The sequence below is a fragment of the Convolutriloba macropyga genome, chromosome 8 (assembly GCF_964194025.1).
Source record: "Convolutriloba macropyga chromosome 8, txConMacr16.3, whole genome shotgun sequence".
NCBI lineage: Eukaryota > Metazoa > Xenacoelomorpha > Acoela > Convolutidae > Convolutriloba > Convolutriloba macropyga.
The window spans coordinates 30,583,263-30,594,150 of record NC_134475.1 but is presented as its reverse complement, the minus strand read 5'-3'; positions in this window follow the sequence as shown (position 1 = coordinate 30,594,150).

Here is a 10,888-nt window from a genome sequence, read left to right as displayed (position 1 = left end):
AAATCAATTAACGAAATGTTATCTTACTCAAGAAGCAGAAGCAACACTGAGGATATTTTTATGCCTGAGCTAAAAGTAGTTGATAGAAAGGTGTCAATACGGCTCATTTTAAATACCGACGGAGCGCTTGTTGCCAAGTCGCCTATATCTACTGCTTGGCCCCTGTTCATAGCTGTAGCTGATCTTCCTCCAAGAAAAAGACAGGCTTTCCAAAATTTAGTTCTGGGTTGTCTGTTTGTTGGTTCTGGCTATCCTGACTTCGATATCTTTTTTACCCACATTGAAGAAGAATTGTCAGTCCCGGAGTATTTTAATTTCGAAGGACAAAAGATATGTGTGATGTTCAAACCCATACTATTTATTGCCGACTTGATAGGAAAATCAAAAGTGCTCAAAATGAAAAGATGTAACGGCTTCTATGGGTGTACTCTCTGTACACAGAGAGGTGTTCACTATGCTGGTGTCCATAGATACCCACATAACGAAAAATTTGTCATGAGATCGTTTGAGTCGCATATGATTAACATCCAGGAGTTGGAGAAGGGCGCCGATGACGAAATACGATCCAAATCTGGGCGAAAAGCTGAGTGCGAAATTAGAACGCAAGGAGTTCTAGGAAAAAGCAAAATTTTAGCCGTTATCCCAAATCAGCCTCTTTCTTCACCTATCGACCCAATGCATCAATTGTTTCTTGGGGTCGCAAAAGATTTATTTGGACATTTCTACGACAAAATGCCTTCCGTTCAGAAACGTGATTTGAATCACTTCTTGTCATCTATCAAGCTTCCCAGAGAACTGAAGAACTCTGTTAGATCCTTGGATTCGCTTAATACTTTCAAAGCCAAGGAGCTCAAGATGTTTCTCTTTTACCTTTCACCAGTAATTTTTCCTCCATTCTTGTTTGGCGAGGATAGAAGTAGTGACGAAAATGACCTCAAGAAGATAGTTTTTGCCACACGATTGTTGTTTGACACTTCGGAGCACGCAGACTTTTGTGACACTCTTTTGAACGATTTCTGCCGGAGCATGGCGGATAAAACGGAAAAAATGGACACAATCAATTTTCATCTGCTGAGACACTTGAGTTGGCAAGTGAAAAATATCGGACCACTTTTCAGTACTTCGGCAGCAATGTTCGAATCAGCCAACAGATTATTGATTGCACCACTGACAGGAACAGTGAACCAATGCGAATTGATGGTGTTGCGTTTCATACGAGCCAAATACGTAACAAAGATGAACGTTCAAGATGATTGCTTAACATCGACGATAAAAGATTTGGTCGAATTGACAAAGATTAATGAAGATTTATCATTTACTGAAAGCCAAGAAACTCGAGATTTTAGAGACCATCGTCCTGAAGCTCAGCTCTTCTGTCGTTTTTTTTCAAAATCATTACCTGACTTCCGTTGCCTACGGGCGCGGTTCAGACGCTGACAATTTTGTTGCTGCTGTTCTACATGATCAACTCTTCGTTGGAGAAATCCTCTTTTTTTTCAGAAATCCATCCATTGGATGTGTTCTACGGAAAATCGAAATATTGAAAAAACTAAAGCTAGTGAAAACCGATTTCGCGGTAGAGGTCCCGTACGGATTTATTGTTGGTGATGTGATCGAGACTATTGAAATTCCTGTGAGTGCTATTAAAACCAAACTTTTTAAATTTTTGTTTCAAGAAACTGTCTACTTGATTTCTTTGCTCAAGCATTATGAGCACAACTGAGGTATTTACTCTGCCGTTACCACCTTGAGTACTGATCAGATTTTTAGTTCATACGTTCTCTTATTGATAAGTTCATAATGTTAAATCAAAAGCAGTTATGATCTTAGTTAGATTTGGAAAGATATTGTTAGATTTGATAAACAAATTTTAGGTCGTTTGCTTCATTATTAATCTGTTTGTATTTTTCAACTAATTTTAAAAAGACTGTTCTAATCGTTTTCTATTGTTCAGTCAATCGTGACGTAAGATTTCATATTGCGTGTTTTTATGTAAAAGTATATTATATATATATATATATATATATATATATATATATTTATATATATATATATATATATATATATATATATATACATACACACACATATATATATATATATATATATATATATATATATATATATATATTTGTATATTTATATATATGTATATATATATATATATACATATATATTATATATATATTTATATATATATATATATATACATATATATATATATATATATATATATATATATATATATATATATATTCATATGTTTGTATTACCTGCTTCGGCTGAAAACAATTTTGCGTCTTTCTAGCAGGTGCTTTACTTGCTTCGGCTAAAATTCAATTTGCGTGTTCCTAGCAGGTGCTTTACCTGCTTCGGCGAGAAATAAGTTTGCGTGTTTTTAGCAGGTGCTTTACCTGCTTCGGCGCAAAATAGTTCTCTGTGTATCTAGCAGGTGTTTTATCTGCTTCGACTAAAAATAATATTGCGTGTTTATAGCAGGTGCTTTATCTGCTTCGGCTAAAAATAAGCTGGCGTGTTTTTTAGTAGGTGCTTCATCTGCTTCGTCAAAATATTTCGCGTGTTTTTAGCAGGTGCGTTAACTGCTTGGAGTTAAAAATAAGTTTGCGTGTTTTTAGCGGGTGCTTTACCCGCTTCGGCTCAAATTTTTGCGTATTTCTAGCAGCTGCTTTAACTGCTTCGGCCAGAATTAAAATTAAATGTTCCCAAATATAAAATTGCGTGTTTCTATTTATAGATCAATTGTCGATTTTTGAATTTGACTTGAGACTTTTCTGACACTACAGTTATTTTATCACAATTTGCGCTCCTGTTTGTTTCTGTTGCTTTTGCTCTGTTCATTTCTCCTATAGTTGTTTGTTTGTTTGTTTGTCTAATATTAGCTGTTTTGTTGTTTAGATTTGTTTGGAGATTGAGGTTGAGCCTAGTATTTTTGCTCGTGCTCTGCTCATTTCTCCTATAGTTGTTCGTTTGTAACTCCGCCATAGCCGGTCCCCAGCCCGGATGAGAAAAGGAGGAGGGAAACACACTCATAATATACTGGAAAGATCTCAAATTTTGGTGTTTTGAAATCGACTTGAGATTATTCCGACAGTACATTGGCTCTTTTATGACTACTTCTCACAAAATGCCCTTTTTTCTGCGCTTGCTCGTTTTTCGTTCGTTCGCTTTCATGCTCGTTCGTTTTCGTTTTGCTCTCGCTCGCTTTTCGTTCGTTCGCTTTCACGCTCGTTCGGTTTGGTTACGCTCTTTTTGCGGTCGCTCGCTTTTCGCTCGTTCGTTTTCACGCTCCTTCGCTCGTTTTGCGCTCGCTCGTTTTTCGTCGTGGCGCTCGCCTTTTGCGCGAACCCCCACCTCTTTTCTGTGCCCCCATTCTTGTGCTTTTAGATGTACATTTATTTGTTTGTCTGTTTGTTTCTTCAGCGCGATAACCCCCCGCCCTTGTTTGTGACCCCTTCGCGCAGCACAATTACCCCCTGCCCTCTCTGTGCGCCCTTTGTTGTGCATTTAGATATTCATTTATATGTTTGTCTGTTTCTTTTTTCAGCGCGATAACCCCCCGCCCTTGTTTGTGACCTCTTCGCGCAGCGCGATAACCCCCCGCCCTTGTTTGTGACCCCTTCGCGCATTAGTCTTAGCTATTTAGGGTCTTTGTTTTTTTCTTTGGCGGCTATAAAGTCAGGTGCGCTCCCTATGGAGCCGAGTAATGCACCGGCTCTAGTCTTCAAAGAAGCAAAAAGGCCCATGCAAAAGCTAAGACATGTTTACTGCTGCAAAAATCTGAACAGTTTCTTTGATCAGACTCAAGTGCGCTCAAAACGGCCTCTGATCAGACTCAAGTGCGCTCGAAACGGCCTCTGATAAGACTCAGGTGCGCTCGAAACGGCCTCCGTTCAGCGCTCGCTTGCTATTCGTTCGTTCGTTTTCGCGCTCGTTCGTGTTTGTTTTGCTCTCGCTCGCTTTTCGTTCGTTCGCTTTCACGCTCGTTCGGTTTGGTTACGCTCTTTTTGCGGTCGCTCGCTTTTCGCTCTTTCGTTTTCACGCTCCTTCGCTCGTTTTGCGCTCGCTCGTTTTTCGTCGTGGCGCTCGCCTTTTGCGCGAACCCCCACCTCTTTTCTGTGCCCCCATTCTTGTGCTTTTAGATGTACATTTATTTGTTTGTCTGTTTGTTTCTTCAGCGCGATAACCCCCGCCCTTGTTTGTGACCCCTTCGCGCAGCACAATTACCCCCTGCCCTCTCTGTGCGCCCTTTGTTGTGCATTTAGATGTTCATTTATATGTTTGTCTGTTTCTTTTTTCAGCGCGATAACCCCCCGCCCTTGTTTGTGACCCCTTCGCGCAGCGCGATAACCCCCCGCCCTTGTTTGTGACCCCTTCGCGCATTAGTCTTAGCTATTTAGGGTCTTTGTTTTTTTCTTTGGCGGCTATAAAGTCAGGTGCGCTCCCTATGGAGCCCAGTAATGCACCGGCTCTAGTCTTCAAAGAAGCAAAAAGGCCCATGCAAAAGCTAAGACATGTTTACTGCTGCAAAAATCTGAACAGTTTCTTTGATCAGACTCAAGTGCGCTCGAAACGGCCTCTGATCAGACTCAAGTGCGCTCGAAACGGCCTCTGATCAGACTCAAATGCGCTCGAAACGTCCTCTGATCAGACTCAAGTGCGCTCGAAACGGCCTCCGTTCTGCGCTCGCTCGCTTTTCGTTCGTTCGTTTTCACGCTCGTTCGTTTTCGTTTTGCTCTCGCTCGCTGTTCGTTCGTTCGCTTTCACGCTCGTCCGGTTTGGTTACGCTCATTTTGCGGTCGCTCGCTTTTCGCTCGTTCGTTTTCACGCTCCTTCGTTTTTTTCGCTCGTTTTGCGCTCGCTCGTTGATCAAAATCAAGTGCGCTCGAATCGTCCTCTGATCAGACTCAAGTGCGCTCGAAACGTCCTCTGATCAGACTCAAGTGCGCTCGAAACGGCCTCCGTTCTGCGCTCGCTCGCTTTTCGTTCGTTCGTTTTCACGCTCCTTCGTTTTTTTCGCTCGTTTTGCGCTCGCTCGTTGATCAAAATCAAGTGCGCTCGAATCGTCCTCTGATCAGACTCAAGTGCGCTCGAAAGGGCCTCTGATCAGACTCAAGTGCGCTCGAAACGGCCTCTGATCAGTCTCAAATGCGCTCGAAACGTCCTCTGATCAGACTCAAGTGCGGTCGAAACGACCTCTGATCAGACTCAAGTGCGCTCGAAAGGGCCTCTGATCAGACTCAAGTGCGCTCGAAACGGCCTCTGATCAGTCTCAAATGCTCTCGAAACGTCCTCTGATCAGACTCAAGTGCGCTCGAAACGACCTCTGATCAGACTCAAGTGCGCTCGAAACGCCCCCTGATCAGACTCAAGTGCGCTCGAAACGCCCTCCTGATCAGACTCAAGTGCGCTCGAAACGGCCTCTGATCAGACTCAAGTGCGCTCGAAACGCCCCCTGATCAGACTCAAGTGCGCTCGAAACGGCCTCTGATCAGACTCAAGTGCGCTCGAAACGACCTCTGATCAGACTCAAGTGCGCTCGAAACGTCCTCTGATCAGACCGAACCCAGACCATGGTCCAGACTAAAGAGACTATGATCAGACCGTCCAGACCGAATTGACCTCTGATCAGACCGAACCCAGACCATGGTCCAGACTAAAGAGACTATGATCAGACCTTCCAGACCGAATTGACTTCTGATCAGACCGAACCCAGACCATGGTCCAGACTAAAGAGACTATGATCAGACCTTCCAGACCAAATTGACCTCTGATCAGACCGAACCCAGACCATGGTCCAGACTAAAGAGACTATGATCAGACCGTCCAGACCGAATTGACCTCTGATCAGACCGAAATCAGACCATGGTCCAGACTATTGTGCGCTCGAACCGCTTTCCAGACCCTGTAATTTGGGTCTGGGAACACAGGGGTGTGCGCTCGATTGGGTCTGATCATAGCTCAATTTGGGTCTGGACCAAAACCTGGGAACCTTTGCAAAAATGCCCCCCCTCCCAGCCAATATTTTGGTTCAACAAAAGTTTAAAAATATTCATTCATCTAGACACCTCCCTTATAAAGGAAAAAACTTGCGGAATAAGAAGCTTCCTACCCGTTAATAAATTGACATTAAAATTTGAGTTCTAGAAAAGTCCCCAATTCTTGTAGTTCTATCACTTTGTTTCTTTACTACTTACGAAAGCGCTACGGAAGAATAGTAAATATATGATTTCTTGTGAGTCATAAAATCTTGATTTATCATCCAACTTCAAAGGAACAGTAAACAATTTCTCTCAAAAAATGTTAACATTTTTTCATCAAGAATAGTAAATTTAAAAAACCGCAATTTATTTTTACATCTTTTTTTCTCCGAGAACGGTGATAATCAATGTTGGAATAATAAGTATTGCGATTTGCGTAGCTACGCAGACAGAGTAAAAAAATAGTCGTTTGCACTGAAATGTTCGGGCACCAACTTAAATAAAAATTTAGTTTTTCAATATTTTTAATTTAAGCAACTGTGATAATGGCAAGCACTTCACATGGATAATAAGCGTTTCAGGAATCCAGATTTCTGACTCAATATTTTTTTTTCAATCTGAAAGTTTATTGCTAGCTTACAATTGCTAGCGCAGGTTATTACAAAAAATGGCCCAGAAGTCGTGGGCTTTTGACATATTTGAAGAAAACTAACACGTAAGAGACTTGGCGACAAAATGTGAAAAGATTAAAAAATACAACCGTTTTGTTTCTATTCAGCTACTATATGGCTCTGCCAAAAATGTCTTTCTGTACTTCGAATTTCTGTTTTACGAATCTCAAATTCCTTTTTTCAAATCTTAGATTAACTTTTAAACTTTTACGGCACCAATTCATTCGAGGTGGTCAGTGGGCTCCATGTTGCACATTACCTGTCCTGTGTTCAAAAAAGCTAATTCTTCACAGCCATACATTTTTCACTACTATTCACGGATTAACTTAACCCATTTCTACAATTTTGAGCATGCAAATGGCCTAAAACTTTAAGGAAGACATATATACTTAAATCTTTAAAGGCAGCATAGCACACAACATAACAGTCAAAAAGAATTTTTTATTCAAAAACAATTATAAGTCTAAGTTCTAGGTATAGTTGCTAAAAAATAACTGAAAATAAATTAAAAAGCAAAATTAAAATTATGCTGCACTTGAAGGGCGAGGAGAACTTATTCGAGATTTATTTAGATTATGAGATTTAGCTAAAATTTTTTAACCATATTTTTGAAATAAATAATGCCTCAGTTTGAAATAATGCCTCAATTTGAAATAAAAAAATTTATGCCTCAGTAGTAACCAGTGACAAGCACAAATATTGGAATTAGTTTATAAGACAACAAAATGGCAAAACTCAAAACTTTAGCAAAAATTTTTTGAAAAAAATACTGTAAAACCACTAGCTAAAAACTGGGCCCAATAATACGGTTTTTACTTCTCCACATACAGGAAAAACTCAGAAAAATTCACGCTCATTTTTAGACAACAATAAATGTAAAAGTCCAAGAAATATTTGGCTAAGAATTGAGGAGATCAATTGCATTCACTAATGCCTCATTAGCAACCAATGTGAGCTGAAATTAATCAGACAAAGCAATTTGATTACAAAAATAATGTCAAATACGGGCAACCATTAAAAATTCACAAATTGTCATTAAGACAAACAGATTAAAACCATGAATACTACCACACGGTTGTTATCGCCACCGAGAAGTTATCAAACTCCGAGGCGAAGCCGAGGTGTTATAACTTCGGGGGCGATAACAACCGTATGGTAATTTTTTCAACCAACGCCTGTTGCGATCAGTTCAAAATTGAACAGCGTTTTATCGGTTTTCCTTTTTTTGTGGACAATTAAAATTCAAAGGTAAGTGATATTTCTTCGGATCTTTTCATCGTTTTGTCCTCATGCGCACCACCCCTCCCACACACATGCACACACACACGAACACACACACACCACACACACATCACACACAACGCACACACACCACCCACCGCACACAACACACCAAAGAGCGCACAATTTTTTTAGACCACAAGTTTATCAAACTGTTTCCATCATTAGACTACCAGTTTATCACCACTCCTTCATTTCAATTCTCTCTTTTACTCTTATAATTTTTATTTATTCTTTTGTTTACTTAGTAACAGTGGCGATAAAAGAGTGTGATAAACTTAAATACCATAGAAGCCGGAAAACAGAAATGAGTTGTTATAATATTTTTAATGAATCACATTTTGCTTTGGAAAATCCAGTTTTTATTAAAAAAAATGAATAATGTTTTAATAACGTTTCTCGTCAATGATGAAATTAAAAACGTTTCTCGTTCTTCTGGGCACGCTGGGAAGTAGGTTGAACGACCTCGTTGCGTGTCCTGTCCTTGCTTTAAGTTCAATATACTCTGCTGATTGTGCTATTTTATTTAATTTTTGTTATTTTGTATATATTTTATTTATTTATTTATACTTTGCAAGCGAGGATAAATTAACTCTCTCTCTCTCTCTCTCATTAAGTAATCGAAATAAAAAAGAAACCAAAAATGGGAACTCGCATGTTAAAAAGATGTGGTGGAACACTTCCTCACTAGGCCTTCGCAAAAATTTAACTAACCTTTGCAAAAATGCCCCCTCCCAGCCAATATTTTGGTTCAACAAAAGTTTAAAAATATTCATTCATTTAGACACCTCCCTTATAAAGGAAAAAACTTGCGGAATAAGAAGCTTCCTACCCGTTAATAAATTGACATTAAAATTTGAGTTCTAGAAAAGTCCCCAATTCTTGTAGTTCTATCACTTTGTTTCTTTACTACTTACGAAAGCGCTACGGAAGAATAGTAAATATATGATTTCTTGTGAGTCATAAAATCTTGATTTATCATCCAACTTCAAAGGAACAGTAAACAATTTCTCTCAAAAAATGTTAACATTTTTTCATCAAGAATAGTAAATTTAAAAAACCGCAATTTATTTTTACATCTTTTTTTCTCCGAGAACGGTGATAATCAATGTTGGAATAATAAGTATTGCGATTTGCGTAGCTACGCAGACAGAGTAAAAAAATAGTCGTTTGCACTGAAATGTTCGGGCACCAACTTAAATAAAAATTTAGTTTTTCAATATTTTTAATTTAAGCAACTGTGATAATGGCAAGCACTTCACATGGATAATAAGCGTTTCAGGAATCCAGATTTCTGACTCAATATTTTTTTTCAATCTGAAAGTTTATTGCTAGCTTACAATTGCTAGCGCAGGTTATTACAAAAAATGGCCCAGAAGTCGTGGGCTTTTGACATATTTGAAGAAAACTAACACGTAAGAGACTTGGCGACAAAATGTGAAAAGATTAAAAAATACAACCGTTTTGTTTCTATTCAGCTACTATATGGCTCTGCCAAAAATGTCTTTCTGTACTTCGAATTTCTGTTTTACGAATCTCAAATTCCTTTTTTCAAATCTTAGATTAACTTTTAAACTTTTACGGCACCAATTCATTCGAGGTGGTCAGTGGGCTCCATGTTGCACATTACCTGTCCTGTGTTCAAAAAGGCTAATTCTTCACAGCCATACATTTTTCACTACTATTCACGTATTAACTTAACCCATTTCTACAAATTTGAGCATGCAAACGGCCTAAAACTTTAAGGAAGACATATATTTTTAAATCTTTAAAGGCAGCATAGCACACAACATAACAGTCAAAAACAATTTTTTATTCAAAAATAATTATAAGTCTAAGTTCTAAGTATAGTTGCTAAAAAATAACTGAAAATAAATTAAAAAGCAAAATTAAAATTATGCTGCACTTGAAGGGCGAGGAGAACTTTTATTATTCGAGATTTATTTAGATTATGAGATTGAGCTAAAATTTTTTACCCATATTTTTGAGATAAATAGTGTCACGAGAAAAACAATTATGCCTCAGTAGCATCCAGTGACAAGCACAAATATTGGAATTAGTTTATAAGACAACAAAATGGCAAAACTCGAAACATTAGCAAAAATTTTTTGAAAAAAAACTGTCAAACCACTAGCTAAAAACTTGACCCATTAATACGGTTTTTACTTCTCCACATACAGGAAAAACTCAGAAAAATACAAGCTCATTTTTAGACAACAATAAATGTAAAAGTCCAAGAAATATTTGGCTAAGAATTGAGGAGATCAATTGCATTCACTAATGCCTCATTAGCAACCAATGTGAGCTGAAATTAATCAGACAAAGCAATTTGATTACAAAAAAAATGTCAAATACGGGCAACCATTAAAAATTCACTAAATGTCATTAAGACAAACAGATTAAAACCATGAATACTACCACACGGTTGTTATCGCCACCGAGAAGTTATCAAACTCCGAGGCGAAGCCGAGGTGTTATGAAAACTTCTGGGGCGATAACAACCGTATGGTAATTTTTTCAATCAAAGCCTTTTGCGATCATTTCAAAATTGAACACCGTTTTATTGGTTTTCCTTTTTTGTGGACAATTACATATTCAAAGGTGAGTGATATTTCTTCGGATCTTTTCTTCGTTTTGTCCTCATGCGCACCACCCCTCCCGCACACACACCACACACACGAACACACACACACCACACACACACATCACACACAACGCACACACCACCCACCGCACACACAACACACCAAAGAGCGCACAATTTTTTTAGACTAAAAGTTTATCAAACTGTTTCCATCGTTAGACTACGAGTTTATCACCACTCTTTCAATTCTATTCTCTCTTTTACTCTTATAATTTTTATTTATTCTTTTGTTTTACTTAGTAACAGTGGCGATAAAAGAGTGTGATAAACTCGTAGTCTAATGCTGAAGTGTT